Source organism: Camellia sinensis, chromosome 14 (assembly GCF_055761805.1).
Source record: "Camellia sinensis isolate YWXY chromosome 14, ASM5576180v1, whole genome shotgun sequence".
In the NCBI taxonomy this organism is placed as follows: domain Eukaryota; kingdom Viridiplantae; phylum Streptophyta; class Magnoliopsida; order Ericales; family Theaceae; genus Camellia; species Camellia sinensis.
The window spans coordinates 7,205,860-7,218,135 of record NC_138974.1 but is presented as its reverse complement, the minus strand read 5'-3'; the positions used below and the strand labels follow the sequence as shown (position 1 = coordinate 7,218,135).

The 12,276-nt window shown below is 39.6% G+C and overlaps 1 protein-coding gene and 1 pseudogene across 2 annotated transcripts in view; one reads left to right on the top strand and one right to left on the bottom strand.

Annotated features, from left to right (window-relative positions):
• The window catches only part of LOC114321671 (uncharacterized), a 47,550-nt gene that overhangs the window by 19,542 nt on the left and 15,732 nt on the right, over positions 1–12,276 (top strand). The gene's annotated exons all lie outside the window — the stretch shown is intronic.
• Positions 10,102–11,278, bottom strand: LOC114312241 (membrane steroid-binding protein 1 pseudogene; annotated as a pseudogene). The gene has a single exon (XR_014351285.1). The product of XR_014351285.1 is annotated as a membrane steroid-binding protein 1 pseudogene (transcript).

The following is a 12,276-nucleotide window of genomic DNA, read 5'->3' as shown; positions in this document are numbered from 1 at the left end:
GCTAAATTCAAAGAAGTGATGATACTTGAACATTGGCATGATTTTATAGAGACATTGATAGAAATCTTATATAATTATGTTTTAGAGTCTTATTTTATGATTAGTTTAGATTTTATAAGATTTTTATGTCAAGGGTATTTTGGTAATTTTCATATTTGCTAACATGGGTTGTAGGGGTCATCCATGGGTCGTCTTGTGGGTCAAGCTATTTAATTAGTTTTTGTTTTTGTTTCTTATTTGGTCTTAGATTAGTTGTGAATGTCAAAGATATTATAATAGTTTCTTTTTTTTTATTATAGTTTGTTTAGGAAGTCTCCTAGTTCTAAATAAAGCCATGTAATGCTTATAATTTAATAGAATTGATATTTTAGAGAATTTTTCAGAGCTTTTGAGGCTTCTTATGGATTGTGTGATGCCTACGGAATCTAGGTGCGTTGCCTAGACCTATCTTCTCTTCTTCTTTTCTGTTTCAATTTACTATTCACAGCCCTCTGAAAGTGCACTTTAACTTCAAAACTCTATCCAATCACCCCCAAATCAACCGTAATCCTAGCCTTCAATTTAACCTTTGAAATTCTAAATTACTCACTATTTAGGCCTTCAAATAACCTCTGTTTTCAAAATCTAGCGCTGTCCCTAATCGTCTTGCATCAAAATTACTCCTTAAATCCCTTAGGCATCACACCTAGGGTTTGATTGATTGCATCACACAATCCATAAGAAAATTTCAAAGCTCCTAAAATTTGTTAAAATGTCAACTCTATTGAATTAGAAGCATTGCATTGCTTTATATAGACTTTAGAGACTTTCCATTCCAACTAGAACTAAAAAAGGAAACTACTAAAAATATTTCCAAAACTGATTTAAGACCTATAAATAAAAGTAATTAAATAACTTGATTCACAAGATGATCTATCCTACAGCCCATGTCAGTAAATATGAAAATTATCAAAATACCCTTACATAAAATTTTTAGGAAACATGAAAATAATCATAAAATAAGATTCTAATAATACTAGAAATATAATTATATAAGATTCCTATTAGTTTCTCTTTAAAATCATGTCAATGTCCAAATATCGTTACTTCGTTGAATTTAGCTTTTCTTGAGCTTCTTATACTTTGTATCACGGGGTTGCATGTGAAGGGGAGTGTTAGCTTGATAAAAAATGTAAGTAGAAGTTTCTTTTTTTAATATATATTTTTGGTTTCTTTGCATTCTTTTCATGTTTTATTTTTCTCATGATTTTCTGGTTAGGGTGGGTATTGAATCTGTAGAAATTTAATGTATAAAGAGAAATAGAGAATTGTATTATTGATTGATATAATGTTATATATATTACAATGATTCATGATTCCTATATATAGAAGAGGGTGAGTGTGTAGTAGGTAAGGAGTAGGTGAAGTGGAGGTGGTAGTGGTGTAGTGGGTTAGGTTTAGTGGAGTAGGTGAGGTGGTAGTGGTGTAGTGGGTTAGGTTTAGTGGAGTAGGTTTAAGTGGGTGAAGTAGGTGATAGGTTTTAACAGCCCCCCGCAAACTCAAGGGGGATAGGAACTAACCAACTTGAGTTTGGAGAGAGTTACAAAACAAGAAAATACATAAAAATAAAAGAGGATAGGTGACACTGTATGGTCGTGTCAGACCATTGGTGAAGACACTGGATGGTGGTGTCATAACGTTGTAGAGGACACGGTATAGGGGTGTCATAACGTTGTAGAGGACACTGTATGGTGGTGTCAGACCGATGTAGAAGACAGTTTATGGGGTCATGTCGGACCGTTGTAGCAGACAATGTTGTGACAGTTTACAGAGTCTTGCTGGACCCTTGTAGAAACTAACCGGAATCAATGTCGGGACAGTTTACAGAGTCTTGTCGGACCCATAAAGGAGCTAACCGGAATCAATGTCGGGACAGTTTACAGAGTCTTGTCGGACCCATAAAGGAGCTAACCGGAATTAATGTCGGGACAGTTTACAGAGTCTTGTCGGACCCATAAAGGAGCTAACCGGAATCAATGTCGGGACAGTTTACAGAGTCTTGTCGAACCCATGAAGGAGCTAACCGGAATCAATGTCGGGACAGTTTACAGAGTCTTGTCGGACCCCTAAAAAGTCGCACCCTCAAAAGGTGTGCCCAATCTTTCAAAAGGCGTGCCATCAAAAGGCGTGCCCAATCCATAAAAAGACGTGCCATCAAAATGCGTGCCCAATCCATAAAAAGACGTGCCATCAAAAGTTGCGCCCTCAAAAGGCGCGCCCACTTCATCAAAAGTCGTGCCCGACAGAAAGCGTCGAGCCATCAAAAGGTGAGCTGGAGACGCGGCGAGGCACGTGAGCGACAGAATGGCGTGTCGGCCGCGTCGTTAGTGTCGATATAAACCAATGCGGAGGCTGTGCTTGAGGCAGAAGCGAAGACAAAAAAACCTGGGAAAAAACTTCTGAAAAACTCTTCATTTTCTGAGAGATTGCCTCTAAGAGCTGCAAATCTTGAAACACTCCCCTTCCGAACATTATCAGTCTGAAATTGCTACTTCGCTGAAACACTCAGCAACTCAAAAAACATGGCCTCTTCTTCCCGTTCAGCTACCCAGAATATGGCCTCTTCATCCCGTGGTCTGCTCACTCTCTTTCCCGACCTCAATGAGTCAACAAGAGAGAGAACTGGTGCGGTGGCCAGTGAACCTCAACCAAACACCTCTGTGTTTGCTCCGTTGAACTTTCCGATGCGGTCGGTGGAGCAAAAAATGGCGGTGCAAACTGATATTGAGGCCAATCAGTATACTCTGAAGTCATGTGTGGAAACCATGACTGCGGTCACAAACTTGTCGCACCGGCTGCAGAGCAGGACAAATGAGGTGCAGCAATTAAACGCCCAACTGGCTCTGCTCCAGCGCATGTATAAGGATGCGCGAGCAGAGATAAGTGTGCTAAAGGCGGAAAATAAGGAGCTGAAGCGGAAGGCCACCGTTATGTTCCGATTTGGAGGGCCGCCATTTGCTGCAGTGGAGGAGCAGGGAGTAGTGATCGTGCCCAGTGGAGTGGGAAACACGGAGGCAGCACCGGCAAGGGCCGCCCAGGACGGAGGCAAGAAGAAAAGACCGGCGGAATAGGCGAAGAAGTGAGGTCGGTTGATGGCCGGCTGCAGAAAAGAAAACAAAGCTGTTGGTGTTGTGTAGTGGTTTGTTGTTGTTGCTTTTTTTTTTTGTGTAAAATTGTGATCGGGGTGGATCCCTGAGATGAATAAAATATGGTTTGGTGTGCAAAGCTATATGGTATGAATGGAATTGGAAAAAGATTAAAAATAATGTGAAAGAAAAAAATAAAGAAAAAATAATAAAAATATATTTAAAATAAAAAATGAAAGATGGGGGAAAGACGGAAAGTGGTTTGGAGAAAAATAAATAAAAATAATGGAGTTGGAAATCAAACGGAGGAGAGATGATTTTTTTTTTTTTTTTTTTTTTTCAAAAGTTGTTCTGAATAGAATCTGCTGCCAGGACCAAAGCCCCCGAAAACAAGGCCACAAACTTTGAACTGTCAAAAGCAAACCAAATATAAAGAGATCCAAGGAATCTTAGCCCACCCCAACAAGGAAAACAGGGACCTAACCATCACATGCAGAACACGAGGCTTCAACACCATGGAAGAAAAGGTAAAACTGAAAGTGGACGGACTCAAAAACTAAAAGCTTAGCCTATGCATGATATGGATGCATGATGTCGATGCATGGCCACATTAAAACACAAACTGCCAATGAGACAGAAAAAGACAATGGAAAATAAATTCTAGAACTAGAACCCGTATCTGTATTCTCAGGGAAGCATGGCGATGAAGAAAGCAACGACCCATCATTTGGGCGGCCAAAGTTCTTCCAACAGCTTCCTTATGGAAGGTAAGTTGCAAAAAAAAAGAGTTGCATGCCAAATCCCGAGAGCATAACACATCGCCATAGGCGCTCCACAAGCAGATCAACGATGCTGCTGCTTAGCGCATAGCAGTGCTTCATGTTCAACCCCACAAGAGTCTGACCCAACTGTACCAATAAGGCAAGCTCTTGGCCGATATGAAAGAACAACCGGACAGAGAAAGGATCTGCAAATAGAGCTGGTCTACACTGTAACAATGATCTCAGACACCATTGATGAGAACTCCCAGAAGAATGATGAGAAAAAGTTGTTCATGTGTGCATGGTCACGGTTTGGAGGCTGTATGGTAGCTCAGTCGTGCAGTTGCAGCAGTGGTGTCTGCCGGTTGTGGAGGTGCAGCAGTAGGAAAGTGAATGTATGTGTAGAAAAAACCCCAGCGGGCAGCGAAGGCAAGGTTGCCGGCCGGCTGCCCGCCAGAAAGAAAGGAGTATAGGCCTAAATCTTATAGCTCTGATACCATGTAGAAATTTAATGTATAAAGAGAAATAGAGAATTGTATTATTGATTGATATAATGTTATATATATATTACAATGATTCATGATTCCTATATATAGAAGAGGGTGAGTGTGTAGTAGGTAAGGAGTAGGTGAAGTGGAGGTGGTAGTGGTGTAGTGGGTTAGGTTTAGTGGAGTAGGTGAGGTGGTAGTGGTGTAGTGGGTTAGGTTTAGTGGAGTAGGTTTAAGTGGGTGAAGTAGGTGATAGGTTTTAACAGAATCCATTCCCTTGGTTTGTGTTTTATAAATAGCTTTGGACCATGAAATTAATTTGTGTTTTCGAGAGAAAAGTATTGACATGAAATTTCTGTTGAAGAAAACCAGCTAAATTTGCATATGCCAATATCTTCGCACAACGTGCATTTTGCTTCTACATAGGAAGGTTTTGGAGTTTATAGAGTCAATAACAGTGGTAGGGATGTGGGAGAGTGACCTTGGTATATTCTCTTGATTTGGCAAATTATCTTGCTTTGTTTTCATCTAAATCGCGGATTTCCTCTTGTTGAGGAGCATTGTTTATCTTTTCATAGCTGAGCATTAGACTGAGTTGAAAGAATGGAAAACAATATTTTGGAAAAAATCAAGGGTTGAAGTGCTGGACTCCGACCATCCCCCATTTGGACTGGATTTTCTGTAGAAAGTGCTTTTCTAAGAACATTTTGTTTTTATAGGACATTTTGTGTTGATGGTTGAATTGGCAACCCGTCCAATGTATTCTCTTGGTTCCTAAGATCACAAGGTTTAGAATCACTTAAGGAACATGTATGTTCAATAAAACTCACTCAGAACAACAAACAGATTTTGCCAAGGGGAAAAAGCAGGTAAAGCAAACAAAATATTTAAAAAGCATATATTTCAAAATTTTCTGTAAAAGATACTCTACTAAAAATTTGCTATCAGTTTGAACTCAACACGAGGAACTTTTCACTTGTTAAAATAATAGTATTCATTTAATCACTTCTGAACAAAAAGGAAGGGACGGAATTTTCTGTAAAAGATGCTACTAAAAATTTGCTATCAGTTTGAACTCAACATGAGGAACTTTTCATTTGTTAAAATAATAGTATTCATTTAATCACTTTTGAACAAAAAGAAGGGTTTTCCCTTCAAATTTTTTTTTTCTCCCTTTTCTAGTGATATTTAAAGTGATGATGATTAAATCCCAAAGTATTTTATGGTCCACTGGCAGTGACATTTATGCATAAGCCAATTTATGAATTTTGATTTGGGATGCCATAAATGTCTTCATGATGTTTCTAGAGCCAGACCTTTCACCCACCTTTTAAAAGACCCGTACACAATTCAAAAGTTCACAGCCTGCTTCAGCAGCCCAGGTCATGACATGACTGTTTATGTGATTGATTCATTTCAAAATTAAAATGAAATTAAGAAAATGAAAGACTTTCTAATAAATCCTATTACACATAGAAAATTTGCGTGGAATAAAAAAACTCATGTGGAATAAAGAAACTAGAAAACATGACACATGAACTAAAAAATGGTGTGTAGAAAGCTAGTTATGAAATATATAATTCCATAAATTAGGGAAGAGAGAGCTGAGTAAATTATATAGGTACTAAGAACGTGACACACGCTTTATTTCAAGAAAAAATGACTTGACTGGGAAAAAAAAATTGAATTATCTCAGTTGCAGCAATTTGGTTTGGGAAGATCATTCTTTAAGACAACGCGTTGAAGATGGACAGTGTAGAGGGGCAGAAGTCCTAATGTTGACTTTCTCACTTAAGTAGCCTAAACTAGGGGAATATTTATGATAATTGGAGTATGGGCAAAATCCTAAGGAAAGTGGGTCAACAAAGAACCAAATGGAGTCTGATTTACTGGATTCGAAAAGACTACCTGCAGTATAAGTACCTGAGGTAGGACCTACCGCAGTTGGGGTGGGCATTCATTGGGATGAACCAGGTTCGGACCAAGCTAGCATTACATAATAAGACTTTGTGTCTGTCCAAACTAGGCCCAGCCTGGGCCTAACATTGGGCCTTTGCATCTACCCAAGCCTAGCCCAAAAAATAATTGTGAGTCCCAAGCCCACCCATCATGCTATATGTTAAAAAAAAAAAAATGAAAATATTTCATAATTAAATTCAATCACATTATATTTCTTAAATAAATATACTGACATCATTATAAATTAAAGAATTTTGTGTATAAATTAAAGAATTTCTTAAATAAATTCAATCAAGCATCACCACAAATGGGAGTTTCAATAAAATCAATAAAGATAAAGTCTAGATCCCAACAAAAAAAGTATATTATAATTAATTAATTAATTTAATAGCAGGTTGGGTCAGGCTAGGTTGAAAGTATAAATTCCAAGCCTAACCCATTAATATATCGGGTAAAAAATATTGGCTAGCCTAGCCCTATGGGGCTAAAACAATTTTTCCAAATCCTAAAAAAATAAGGCCAGGTCGGGCAGGCTAATGGGCCAATGTCGACCCCTAACCGTGGTACCAGTACCCAAGTTGACACATTGAGGTACTACCCTCGTCAGAAAACCATTGTTGCCCCACCTCCAAGGCATGAGTACTTGAGGTGTTCCTCTTGAGGGAAGACAATCTAAGGTGATTGCAGCCTCAGGTATCACTATCTGAGGCAAGACTCCCCAAGGTAATTGCAGCCTTAGAGGGAGGCCTCCTGTCACTATCCCAACTCGTCCCAAATAGGATGGTGTAGTGATCGGCCAGTAGTCCTCAACTACCAAAGGCCTAACAAAACAAAAGCAAGGCGGACTCTTAATATAATTGGGGCCAGTGTTTTTAAAGGCTCAAGGCACACTAAGGCGCTGAAGGTCTCTCGAGGCCTAGGCGCAAGGCGAGGCGTAAGCTTTATTGAAGTAAGGCACACAGTCTTAGTAAAAATAGAAAAATTAACATAGACTAATCATTCATAGTACTAAGACAATTTTTTTAAAAATAAAAAGTAATCAAGATTCAAGACAAATTATAGAATAATTCTTAAAGTCATGAAAGTGCATATTACATAGCATTCCAATTTTCAAAGATAAAATAATCCACATTCAATAAAATAAATATAAAAATTAAAAAAAAAACATAAACGCTAAACATCCAAAACATAAATATCCAATAAATACTAATATATGTCTTAACACTTAAAAACATCAATATCAAAAGAAAAGGTAGGTTAGGTAGGTCAGTCAATCATCATCCTCAACGTCAATGGCAAGCAAACTAGCATCTTCTTTTCCATCAGTTGATTTATATCCCTCAACATCTTCCTCATCTATGTCATTTGAGCCCGCTTCCTCTTCATCTATTAATTGAAGTGGAGTTAATCTTGATAATTTAGATATCTTTGGTTGTGCCTTTGAGCGTGAACTTGTTGCTCTACTTGCATGGCTACTTTCTTCTTGTTAGAATTCAATGTATAAAAAGAAATAGAGAATTGTATTATTGATTGTTATATTGATATATTACAATGATTCCTATATATAGAAGAGAGGATGTGGGAAGAGAATAGGTGAGTGTGTAGTAGGTATGGAGTAGGTAAAGTGGAGGTGGTAGGTGGAGTAGGTGAAGTGGAGGTGGTAGTGGTGTAGTGGGTTTAGTGGAGTAGGTGAGGTGGTAGTGGTGTAGTGGGTTAGGTTTAGTGGGTGAAGTAGGTGATAGGTTTTAACAGCCCCCCGCAAACTCAAGGGGGATAGGAACTAACCAACTTGAGTTTGGAGAGAGTAACAAAACAAGAAAATACATAAAAATAAAAGAGGATAGGAGACACTGTATGGTCGTGTTAGACCATTGGTGAAGACACTGGATGGTGGTGTCATAACGTTGTAGAGGACACTGGATGGCGGTGTCAGACCGATGTAGAAGACAGTTTATGGGGTCATGTCAGACCGTTGTAGCAGACAATGTTGTGACAGTTGTTGTGACAGTTTACGGAGTCTTGCTGGACCCTTGTAGAAACTAACCGGAATCAATGGCGGGACAGTTTACAGAGTCTTGTCGGACCCATAAAGGAGCTAACCGGAATCAATGTCGGGACAGTTTACAGAGTCTTGTCGGACCCATGAAGGAGCTAACCGGAATTAATGTCGGGACAGTTTACAGAGTCTTGTCGGACCCATAAAGGAGCTAACCGGAATCAATGTCGGGACAGTTTACAGAGTCTTGTCGGACCCTTAAAAAGTCGCACCCTCAAAAGGTGTGCCCAATCTGTCAAAAAGCGTGCCATCAAAAGGCGTGCCAAATCCATAAAAAGGCGTGCCATCAAAAGGCGTGCCCATTCCATAAAAAGGTGTGCCGGACATGATGGCGAGACGCGTGACCACATTGGCATGCGCGCCCGTTTTGTCGTCTGGCGTCAAGTGGCGCGCGAGGCGCGGATCGGCCCTGGCTATTTAAACCAAGGTTGAGGCGGAGGCTGTGCAAACCAGTCTGAAACCGCTGAACATTTTCATTCTGAAACATCTGAATATTTGCATTCTGAAACATCTGAACAATGGCCTCTTCTTCCCGTTCAGCTACCCAGAATATGGCCTCTTCGTCCCGTGGTCTGCTCACTCTCTTTCCCGACCTCAACGAGTCCACAAGAGAAATAACCGGTGCGGTGGCCCTTGAACCTCAACCAAGCGCCGCTGGTTTTGCTCCGTTGAACTTTCCTATGCGGTCTGTGGAGCAAAAAATGGCGGTGCAAACTGATATTGAGGCCAATCAGTATACTTTGAAGTCATGCGTAGAAACCATGACTGCGGTCACAAACTTGTCGCACCGGCTGCAGAGTAGGACAAATGAGGTGCAGCAGTTAAACGCCCAACTAGCTCTGCTTCAGCGCATGTATAAGGATGCGTGAGCAGAGATTAGTGTGTTAAAGGCGGAAAATAAGGAGCTGAAGCGGAAGGCCACCGTGATGTTCCGATTTGGAGGTCCGCCATATGCGGCAGTGGAGGAGCAGGGAGTAGTGATCGTGCCCAGTGGAGGGGGAAACACGGAGGCAACACCGGCAAGAGCCGCCCAGGACGGAGGCAAGAAGAAAAGACCGGCGGAATAGGTGAAGAAGTGAGGTCGGGTGGTGGCCGGCTGCAGAAAAGAAAACAAAGCATTTGGTGTTGTGTGGTGGTTTGTTGTTGTTGTGTTTTTTTTTTTTTTTTTTTTGTGTAAAATTGTGATCGGGGTTGATCCCTGAGATGAATAAAATATGGTTTGATGTGCAAAGCTATATGGTATGAATGGAATTGGAAAAAGATTAAAAATAATGTGAAAGAAAAATAAAGGAAGAAATAATAAAAATATATGTGAAATCAAAAATGAAAGATGGGGGAAATAAGGAAAGTGGTTTGGAGAAAATAAATAAAAATAATGGAGTTTGAAATCAAACGGAGGAGAGATGATGATGTTTTTTTTTTTTTTTTTTTTAAATATAATATAATAAAAAAAGATAGATAGATATATATATATATATATATATATATATATAAAATAAAGAAAGTGGGGAACAAGAGTAATGAAAAGAAAAAGTATAGGTTGGAGAATCTGAGCATCGTGGGTCACATGGGTGAGTGGTGGTAAAGGAAGTAAAAGAAAAAACAAATAAAGAAATGAGTGGGTGCATTATTGTAATATATATATATATATTAAAAGAAGTGTGAAAGAACGTGGGTGGTGGATGTTTTGGGATAATATTTTAGAGTAGCCTGATCAAAAAGTGGGTATGGGTTTGATTAAAGAAATAGCTATGATCAACATGGCAAGCAATGACCCACCAAAAAAGAGGCAACCCAGACATTACTTTCACTTCATACGGTAGGGATAACAACATTCCTCAGTCTTCTTTGTTGGCATCAACAGCAGACTCGGTTTCTGTGATTCCAGTAGCTGCATTTTCAGATGGACCATTGTCTGTAGGCTGATCATCAACATCGCGGTCAGTTGTCTCGACAGCTTCCCCACTCGATGACCCATCAGTCACTGGTACTGTCTTTTTAACAGACCCAACTTTCGCATACTTGGTCATGAACTTGTATTCCCAATCTTGCGACGCGTCGAGTTCGAATGGACCAAGACCAGAGATATCTCCAGTTAGATCTTGCTCCTCAAAGGACATCTTTGCTAGAGCTCTGCTAGCATTTTTTCCAGCAAATAGAGCATATGGGCCACCGGGTCCATAAAACATCCTGCTCTGTGTGACATCATAGATCTGACCCTTGATCGCCATAAGAAGAGGCCTTTTAGGATCAAAACCATCGTAGACCTTCAATTCCTCTTCAGTGACCTCACCAAGCTGAACAGGAGGGGGAAGAGGCTGCATCTCCTCCTGCAACTCCCTAGAACTCTTACGTTGATTATTACCAGAGGAACCAAACAGACTGGAGAGAACATAGTAGATAGCGAGACCCAAAGCGAGACCTGTGAAGAAAGTTGCTGGAGTGAGACCCGTGTAGACGGTGATCGCATCTTCAAGGGTCTCCCAGAGTTGCAGAGCCATGGCTTAGATAGATAGAGAGAGAGAGATTAAGGAAATTTGGGTTTGTCCGGCGGACGGCCAAGGCGAGGTTGCCGTCCGCCGGTGAAGCGGAATTACTAAGTTGTTAACCTTGCTCTGATACCATGTTAGAATTCAATGTATAAAAAGAAATAGAGAATTGTATTATTGATTGTTATATTGATATATTACAATGATTCCTATATATAGAAGAGAGGATGTGGGAAGAGAATAGGTGAGTGTGTAGTAGGTATGGAGTAGGTAAAGTGGAGGTGGTAGGTGGAGTAGGTGAAGTGGAGGTGGTAGTGGTGTAGTGGGTTTAGTGGAGTAGGTGAGGTGGTAGTGGTGTAGTGGGTTAGGTTTAGTGGGTGAAGTAGGTGATAGGTTTTAACACTTCTACTCCTGAAGCTCTAGCAACAGTGGCCCATGTCAAGCCATCATCATCATCAAACACAACCTCATTATCTTCATCTGATCCTCCATCCATCTTCTCAAGCAACCACTCATTGCTTTCATCAATATTTTGCAAAGATATGGGATCAAGTGTGTTGCACATGTCATACCTAAATCTCAATGTTCTATTATATTTGACAAACACTAAATCAGTGAGACGTTCCAATCTATTTCTTTTCTTACTATGAAGCTGCAAGTATTAAAAAGATATTAAATTTTATATAATGAGAATACAAAATATTTGCATTCAACAAAAAATTAGTTAGAATGTTAAATACTCACATGCTCAAATACACTCCAATTTCGTTCACAACCCAATGAACTACATGTTAGGCTAAGGACTTTTGTGGCAAAAGTTTGCAAGTTTGGGGTTTTAGAATCATATGATGCCCACCAATTAGCTGCAATAATCACTAGTTAGAAATAATTGTTAACAAGTATTAAGTTTTACTAAAAGAATTACTAAAAATAAACTCTATGAGTCTATAATATATTACTTGGTGCCTTTGTATTTCTTTGCCTAATCGCAACAGGCTTGCCAATATGGCTCTCAGCCTTCGTATAAACACTCATCCCATTAGTGATCAAATTTTGAACAGTGACATCTAGGACCAACCTTTGCATGCATTCATAAAACTCATTCATCACTTCATGATCTTTTTGCATCTCTAATGCTTTTGGGTAAAAGAATTCTGGGTTAAGAAAGTGCGCAACTACATGTAAAGGCCGATGCAATTGGACATCTCATCTTTTGTTGATGTTTTCGAAGATTTCATTGTACTTCTCTTCTTTATGATCAAATGAACTTGCAATGCATTCTTTTTCCCTATCCATTGCCTCATAGATGTATCCCATGGGAGGTTTCTTCTCGGTATCAACCAATCTAAGCACTTTGACGAGAGGACCCGAGATCTTAAGGGCAAACACAACAGTATT